This window comes from Chelonia mydas, chromosome 2 (genome assembly GCF_015237465.2).
Source record: "Chelonia mydas isolate rCheMyd1 chromosome 2, rCheMyd1.pri.v2, whole genome shotgun sequence".
Classification (NCBI taxonomy): domain Eukaryota; kingdom Metazoa; phylum Chordata; order Testudines; family Cheloniidae; genus Chelonia; species Chelonia mydas.
Window position 1 is genome coordinate 65,228,149 of NC_057850.1, and position 9,463 is coordinate 65,237,611.

A 9,463-nucleotide genomic window follows, 5' to 3' on the forward strand; every position below is an offset into this window, starting at 1 on the left:
GTAATGGTGTCAGCACACCAGCAGACTAGCCTTTTGTACGTGATGATGTACATAAGGCTGCACTAGTCCACGTGATCTGCATCCACCCAGTAATTAATGACATGTCAAAACATAAAAACAGACTTGACTCATAATGGACATAGACGCTGAAAGGAATACAGTGACTTTTACCCCAAGGCATGTTAATGGTTCTTCAGAATCACAACAACAGCTACCCTTATCAACTGGTAGAGTAAATAACCTTCAATTCTATATATGATGTTTAACATGCTACTGAATATACACAAATGTGAAAAGGGACCCTTTACCCTAAATGATAAAATAGAAAATCACCTAATTACCTTTTTGGAAGCCATTGTTAGATTTATATAATTAAAAAAACACCTGAAGGGATTCTTGCCTTTTGTCCGCTTTGTTTCCATGCAACTAGGTGCAGTCGAGAGATGGAAATAAACTACCCTTCCTTTCCTTCTTTATTTTCCCCAATTCCCCCTTCCTTTTTTTTTTTTAAACCGCATAGTAGGAAAATCAAGGGAAAAATATTTTACAGTTGCCTTTATAGGCATCTGTAAAATCTCTCCGTGACTTAACAAAAATAATGATTCACTGCCTTCTTCCTTTACCACCTCCACCCCCCACCCATTCAAAGCTTGCTCTTATAATGGAACTTGAACTTTTTAATACATATCAACGTTCCTCCCATTTTTATGTACAAGTTTAATTAATGTGACCACTACCCCTTTATGGTCCCATTCACAAATTCACTAGTAATTCTATCAACTATCCTCATATGTCTCTCTCCTCTTGGGGTAAGTCTACACAGCATTTTGGAGAAAGCCTTCCAGACTGGAACAGGGCTAGCATGGCCAAGGCTAGTGCTCTATAAATAGCTGTACAGACAGTGCTTTGAAGTTGAAGCTTGGGCTGAAGCTCAGACTCTGAAGCCTAGGCTCCAGCCCAAGCCACAACTTCAAAGTGCTGTCTGTACAGCTATTTTTAAAGCACTAGCCCAAACCCCACTAGTCCAAGTCTGTGAACCCAAGCTGGGAGGCTTGCTCCAAAAATTGCTGCACAGACATACCCTCAGACTTTTCTTCTCACTCTCGTTTTCCCTCCTTTGCCCATTCTCCATCTTTCACCTCATTCTTACCCCTCTCTCTTCAGTCTCTCATTTCCTTCCACTTCTCTTCTCCTTCACTCCTCCTCTACCTGCATTCAAACTCACTATACATCCCAAACTCATTCTTCTCACCATGCACACACACTCCTCCTTAGAGTATATCTATACTACAAGTGCTACAGTGGCACAGCTGCCACTGTAACACTGTGGAGTAGACGTGGAAGGGGTTTTTCTGTTGCTTTAATAAATACTCCCCCCTCAGGGGTGGTAGCTAGATCGACAGAAGAATTCTTCTGTCTACCTCGCACGGTCTTCCACAGGGCTCAAATTGGTTTAACTACGTCTCTCAGGAGTGTGAATTTTTCACACCCCTAAGCAATACAGCTAGTTTGACCTAAATTTTATGTGAAGACCATGTCTTAGTCTGTAAACTGCAGTATTAAAGGACCCTCTTGTTTTCTCTTGACTGAGTTTAAGAAGATTTTGGATATATTTTCACTGACCAGAACAAGCTTAAAAATTTCCTCACAGTTATAAATGCAGTTTTTCAAACTCAGATTGTAAAAGCAAATTAATAAAGTGATACTGTAGATAAAAGACAGGATGAGGAGTGAGATCTACATTACATACTATACTTTGCAACAGATTTTGTTTGTTTGGGTTTAACTAGTCATTTTTAATCCTTCAGTAGTACTTACCTACCTTACTTACACAAATGTTGTCTATTAATATTTGACACTAAGATTCTCAAATGAAAGGAGCTAAAGTCACATAATTTTAATGATAATATTTTAACAATAAGCAACACACTTATATAAAGCAGAGACAGGAGTAAATGAAAACATGCAATAAATGAATACTAAATGCCACTAAGACATCCACTAAATTTTTTCTTGAGTTTCTTAAATTATCTTCTTGACTGCTTATCACAGTCTCTTTACACTTATTTCCTACAAGGAACACAGATATTTCAAGTTTGCTATAGCTCCTCTTGAAAGAAAGCATGCATTTAAAGTGACCATTAAAAATCTGGACTATCATATTTTGGATTAACTATGCCTGGGTGCTCTGCAAGAGCATTACATCCCAAGAAAATTATCCATATGCTTTATCAATTAAAAACCTTAACTGGCATAAAGCAATGTCAAAGAGCACTGATGTTGCTCTGATACATAAAACATTACCCAAAATGTCTTACTTCCTTAATGATTCTTCCAAAAATCTGTCCACATTAGTGACATACATTTGCTTTCTGTTTTAAACATTCACCTTTGAATTTCAAAAGCCTGCGTTTACAGTCTTAAAGCCCAGCCCTGCAAGGTTTACCGTGTGGTGCCTGAACAGAGGCCCAATTAATACGACTAGGTTCCGTCTGGGGCCTTAGATTCCACATATCTGCTAAATTTCTTTATTAAATGGTCCATATGTAATTTTGTTGTCATCCTTCTTGGAGAAGAAGGAAGCACTTGGCTGCAATTAAAGTCTGTCTGTAACAGCGGCTTAGCAGGCCGGTGCTAGGATGCATCCGTTGTCTGTCTGCCCTTGCTCTCTTTGGTCAAAGAGTGAATTTTAGTGCTTTGGCCCCCTGGTTAAAGCAAAAGTCTGCTCCTTCCAGGATAACAAAGGTCCCAAGCACAGAATTAAAATACATCAGTGGTTTTCCTAGGACTACAGCATTCACACCTGTTATAATTCAAGGCTTCACTACCAATCTTCACCCATCATCTGGCTAAAGAGTTCTTTAGCCCTCCCTAAAACAACAAACGCACGCCTTTTTTCTTAGGCCCCTTACTGCCAGGCTCACAAATCCTGGGTCACATGGATTTCCACACTACCCTTCTAGGCGGCACTCAAGTGGGTGAGAGGGCATGTCTTTTCTCTGCTACAGGCTCCAGCCCAGGACCCTAAACGTGAATGCCTTTCCCCTATAACTTCCATCATTGCACTATGCCTTCCCCGGTCCTTTCCAAAACTACTTGCTTTTTATTCATACCTAAAGGGACATGATGGGAGCAGCAAACAGGCCCTAGGTGGCAGATCCTACTCAGCAGACAATGCATCTGACAAAGTGAGTATTGAGTATTGAGTAGTGAGCTCCAGTACGTCCGTTAGTCTATAAGGTGCCACAGGACTCTGCCGCCATTGCAAAAGGAACTCTTAGAACAAGAAGTGGCATGTGATTGGAAAGCCATTGAGATAATAGTTGTTGGCAGACGTCCACAAAGAGAAAGAACAATCCTTTTATGTATCAAGGGGTTCAGGTAATTCATTCTGACCTCCATCCTAGATTTCTCTATTTGTGTGTTTTCTTAGTTGTCCGTGTTAGTTTGTGCTTATTTTTTAGTTAAATTTCTCCTCTTCCCCCACATGAAAAGGGAAAACAACACAGTAGCCATCAGAGGAAATACATACTCACCCCTACCCACTCCTACCATGTGACAGGAGTATTTATTGAAATGGATTGAGGTTATAAAAAGTGAGTAGGCCGGGGGGAGAGGGGGGGACGGGGATGGGGACGGAGGGTGAGTTCATTCAATTACCAGCATGCCTACGTGTCCCACCATTACTACAGAATTGTTTCGTTTCTGTTGTTCAAGGGGTGGTGTTAGGGGAGCAGGGTTAAGGTTGTTTGGTTTATCTGAACTGTGCATTTCTTTACTTTCAGACATTTACATGTAATCTTAATTCTGAATTTCCAGTTCGTGTTTAGGAAAATTACAAGATATATTTAAGGGATTTTTTTTAATTAAGCAATCTGTATACATTTACAACCTTAACTGTAGTTTATGCAGGTTTTTTGGCCTGGAAATTGTCTTGGGTTTTTTTCTTTGTCAGTTTATTCATTACTTTAGTAATCTCCCCAATTTGGAATACCAAAATATACTTTCAGAAAAAGAGTCACATTACTTTCCCCCCCGCCTTCCTAGGAATGTTCCCACACTGAAAGTTTCCAATAACAATCTGAGATTTCACATTCCCACCATGTCAGAAGTCCACAAGGAACAGACACTGAAAATGTTGATACTAATTTAAAAACTATAGAAGAAAGAAAGAAAAAAGTAATATCAAAAGATACAAAGTAGTAAAGTATGGTGAATTATCTGCATATGGAATTGGAAATTACCACGGTGTACTTAGGGTTTGTTAGAAAGGTGTACCACTTTAACTATGCCGGTATTGTAAAAATAGAACAACCCTCCCAGTCTGGACACAGTTTATACTGATCTACTGTAGCTATTCCATACAAGAAAGTGGAAGTCACCTTTATACCAGTGTAATTACACCCACACCAGGGTTTTTAGTGGTATAACTATTTTGGTAACAATAAAAACAAAAAAAAATCCGTACACCTAAAAGTTATCAGGTTAAGGGTAGATTTGGCCTTACAATCATTTTGTCATACTGGAAAAGTATGGCCTTTCATAATGAACATGGACCACATTATCAGCTCTTGTGAAAAAATCCACCAGAGGAGAAAGTTACAAGAAATATTCCACATGGCTGAGGACATAGGAAACTTGATCCCTCTGGGAAGGGATCAGCAGCTGCATGGAAGAGGCCGGGGGCATGGTTGCTTAACTGCATGGTGTAAAAGCATCTCTGTAAAAACCCTATGGTTGAGGATCTCAGGACATCCACTCTAGAGCGCCTGCCCCTCCATTTCCCCATGATGGCCACCACCACAGTTAGCTCAGTTGCCACTGAAACCTCCTGTGGCACCTGCCTGCTACCTCCAAAGACTGTTAAACCCTGAAGAGAAAGTTAACACTGAAACACAAAACAATAATCTGTGACAGATTGCCATGTAATTTAGGGCCCTTTTGACTGGGATCATGCCATGGAGAGTAGCTGTTCTGAGTTAAATCTCAGCCACAGCTCTCGGGACCATGGGCATATGACAAAAATATCTGCCTCAGAAAGGGCTGCTAATAATCGTTAAGAATGCTGCATAGCCACATCTCTGTCACCCCTTCCAGATATCACATTTTCTGCACAGATAAGACACAAACATGCAATGCTGACGCTTAACTTTAGTTACAGTAGTCCCATGAATACATGCATAAGTGCTTATTGAATCGGGGCTTTAATCACTCTGTGCAACAGAGGAGGTTGCTGGATACTTTGCAAGTTTCAGAAAAAACAATTCACCATAGAGTGAGTCTAACAGTGCAAATGACACTCTGATTCTTTACTCCACAAACATATTTTAATATAACTTAGGATAGGGCTGTCAATTAATCACAATTAATTCAAGCGATTAATTCAAAACAAATTAACTCAATTAAAGAAATTATTCGTGATTAATCACAGTTTTAACTGCACTGGTAAACAATAACTGAATGCCAATTTAAACTTATTAAACATTTTTGGATATTTTTCTACATTTTCAAATAAATTGATTTCAATTACAACACAGAATACAAAGTGTACAGTGCTCACTTCATATTATTTTTAAGACAAAAATTTGCACTGTAAAAAAGATAAACAAAAGAAATAGTATTTTTCAATTCACCTCATACAAGTACTGTAGTGCAATCTCTTTATTGTGAAAGTGCAATTTACAAATATAGATTTTTTTACATAACTGCACTAAAAAAAAAACCACAATATAAAACTCAAGAGCCTGTAAGTCCACTCAGTCCTACTTCTTATTCAGTCAATAACTAAGACAAATAAGTTTGTTTACACTTACGGGAGATAATGCTGACCACTTCTTATTTACAAGGTCACCCGAAAGTGAGAACAGGCATTCACATGATACTTTTGTAGCTGGCATAGCGAGGTATTTATGTGCCAGATAGTCTAAATATTTGTATGTCCCTTCGTGCTTTGACTACCATTCCAGAGGACATGCTTCCATGCTGATGATGCTCATTAAAAAATAATGTGTTAGTTAAATTTGTGACTGAACTCCTTGGGGGAGAATTGTATGTCTCCTGTTCTGTTTTACCTGCATTCTGCCATATATTTCATGTTATAGCAGTCTTGGATGATGACCCAGCACATGTTCGTTTTCAGAAGACTTTCAAAGCAGATTTGACAAAATGCAAAGAAGATACCAATATGAGATTTCTAAACATAGCTACAGCACTCGACCTAGGTTTGCCTGTTAGATGTCTATATTTTCTAACTAGTCCCAGTTATGAGTCTAAGAGGTTTTAAGCAATGTCTCCCCCATTTCCCTTTACAGTCAATTCCACCGTCTGACTCCTTGCCCTGTGAGCAGTATTAAGGCAGTATTAAGGCAGGCATTAAGAATCTGAAATGCCTTCTGAAATCTGAGGGGGTTGAGGTATGGAACGTGCTTGTCAGAAGTCTTCAAAGAGCAACACTCCAATTCGGAAACTACAGAACCCAAACCACCAAAAAAGAAAATCAACTTTTTGTAGATGGCATCTGATTCTGATGATGAAAATGAACGTGCGTCAGTCCACACTGCTTCGGACCGTTATCGAGCAGATCCTGTCATCAGCATGGAAGCATGTCCTCTGGAATGGTGGTCGAAGCATGAAGGGGCATACCAATGTTTAGCACTAAGGAATGGATTAAACTGATCTTTTTAGAGCATTTAAAAATAAGTGAGGCACTTAGTTTAAGTCTACACACGCACAAAGCTGTGCACATATACTATCTACTATTAAGAACACACAACAGATTTTGTATGTAGGACAAGAAGTGAAAAACATTTTTGTAACAAATTAACATTTATACTTTTATAGCATCAGCCCTATGAGCCATACTCTACAATTGATGCTAAATGTTCAATATGTTGGAAAAGGTAAGGATATAAACATTTTACAGATGAGGAAACTGAGGCTCAAAGGTTACTTTCCCAAGATCACCCAGGAAATCTATGAAAGAGTTAGGAATACAAACAATTTTTAAAACCTATAACTAAGTTATTAAAAGAACTACATTCCCAGATCTTTTAAAGGTATGTTAAATCTTTAAGGCAAGAAAACTAATGCTGTCATTTTAAGTACAAGGGACAACTGCATATAATGAAGCGAAAGCAACTATCAGCTTCAGTACGTCTGAGTTAACCTATGTGTGATCAATTTTGATCCTTAACACTGAGATAACAGGGATCAAGATGCAAATTACATGAATTTTCATGTTAAGTAAAACTTGCAAAGTTAAATGTTTAAATGCATATACTTTTCAGATTCTGTAACATAACATCTTATTGTACATTCTATTTGCTTAGACTAGGTTTTTGAAAGACTTCTTTCCTTCACAGACCATCTCCTCCCCCTACAAGTGATCACATATTAGGTCATATGACACATCACTACCTTTCCAACAGTAATGTAAAACAAATTGACTTCGCTGAACTCTGAGTAATGGCTCTGAAAAAGTATTTTCTAAGAAAAATATAATATATATCATAATAATAGCAGGAAAGGGAATATAGAAAAACCCCTGGTACATTTCATTTTGGATAAGTCTTCTCTCTTCCCTCACCTAAAGTTTCCTTCAGAGTCAAATCCTCCCTTGAAACAAAACCTGTCAGTGGTCCTTAAAAAAACCAGTCACAAGACAGGACTAATTTCATGTAATGTTGTGACAGATGTGTACCAGATTCTGAACAGGGCATTAGCCTGACCCACAGGAAGAAGCCTTGTGTTTTGCCCTGCATCACAGAGAAAGAGAATTAGAGGAGGAAGGAAGTCCACACTTCTTTCTGAGTCAAAAAAACACACCCGAAGGGTTAAACAGCTACTCTCGGTTTCTGTCTCCTGGGCCACGTGTTTTCCCTTGACATTAATGAGGAATTTAGGAACAAGCAAACCACTTTATTTCTGAGCAGTTTTATAGTGAAAAAAGCAAATAAAAAAAAAAAGAGTTGGGGGACTTGTCCTGTTACTGGAGCTACAATAACCCGGTCTTAAGTAAAAAGAACTAATAAAAATTTGGCACCGCAATTTGTCTCTATGCAGAGAGGCAGCTGAGCTTTCCAACAGCAGGGGTAGCGCACCACATTATTTCATCTTATTCTGAGAAGTGAATTGTGCACTACTGAGACAAACAACCTTTTCACTTCTCTTTGTCACTCCCCCCGCCCCCAACCCACCACTGCTGCTTAGGCACCGATCCTGCAAACACAGAGGAACGTGAGTATATTGAAACATGCCTTAAAGGGCAACAGTGGCATTAAAATCAAATGCATGGAGAAAAACTGTCAGCGCTCCAGGGTTCGAGACTTCCCAACTAGGCAGCAGGATCCTGCTGAGTGCATCTGCCCTGTTAAGTTTAGTATCAGCTATCAAATCCCTCCAGCATCAAACATTTAACCCTGCAAGGAAAATCCTTCCGAAAGCCTTGTGTGTCCAACCTCTCCATCGTAACTTTTCCCCTCTCTCTTTGCAGCTACAAGGGCTGCAGGCTCCGTCTGCTCACACACAAAACCCAATCCCTCCCCCCTTTAAAAACAGCTTTCCGCTTCCCGAGCTGCTGGGGAAACTTCCACCTCCTGCTGTCACAACTCCAGACCCAACGAGCCCGAACCAGACCCTACATCGCAAGAGGAAAAGGGGGGGGGGGGGGGGACACGTGAGGTGGGGGGAAGAAACACCCCGAGGCCCACAGATGTTCTTGCAGAATAAGCTGCTACCCCCAGAAGCGAGCTCCGGGAAGCCCAGCCTCCGTGCAAAGCTTTGACACCGAGGGGGCCGGCAGCGGGAGCTGCAGCTACTTGGGACAACAATAAGCGCGTGCAGCCGGGCACTGCCTCCCCCCGGCTCCCCGCTCGCAGACTGCCTGCCGCGCGGCGCCCTTACCGTCCCTGCCGGCCTCTCGCGGGCGCCTCTGCTCCGGGGGGCGGCTGCGCGCAGGCAGGGGGCAGCCGGCCTCCTGCGGGGAAGGCGGGGAAGCCGCCGCCGAGAGGAGGAGGCGGAGAGCAGCGAGCCGCGCGGTGGGCAAGCGCCTCCCGTGCAGGCAGCGCTTCCTCCCGGCACTGAATGAAACTCTCCCGGGCGCTGCTGCTGCTGCTGCTGGCGGCGGGGGGAGGCAGAGCGCAGCCGGGCTCTTCCCACTGCCCCCACGCGCGGAGGGGAGCGGAGCTACGGGCTCGGCCGCGCCCCGCGCCTCCCAGCGCCTCGCCCTCGCCCTCGGCTGCGCCCGCCCCTCGGCCTTTGCCTAGGGTGAGCGGCCGCTCGGGAGTCGGCGGCTCCGCACGTCTGGCGGCGCGGCGCGGCCCGGGCTGCAATGGTTTGGTCCACGCTGAAATGGGGAGGGACTGGGGGGGTGTGCTGCACACACAATGGGCTGAGCCGGGCTCTGGGCTGGCGCGGCTGGGAGCCTCCGTCGAGCCAGGGCAGGGAGGCTGGGGGCTGCAACCCA

General features: G+C 42.3%; 1 protein-coding gene across 4 annotated transcripts in view; it reads right to left on the minus strand.

Annotated features, from left to right (window-relative positions):
• Positions 1-9,263, minus strand: part of FAM110B (family with sequence similarity 110 member B) — a 186,142-nt gene extending 176,879 nt beyond the window's left edge. The window contains exon 1 of one of the 4 annotated variants that reach the window (XR_006288518.1): positions 8,902-9,263. The gene's annotated coding sequence lies outside the window, so the exon portion shown is untranslated. The remainder of the gene's footprint in view (positions 1-8,901) is intronic. The other 3 variants (XM_037892580.2, XM_037892578.2, XM_043539593.1) reach the window with 3 other exon arrangements.
• Between the last annotated feature and the right edge of the window lie 200 nt (positions 9,264-9,463).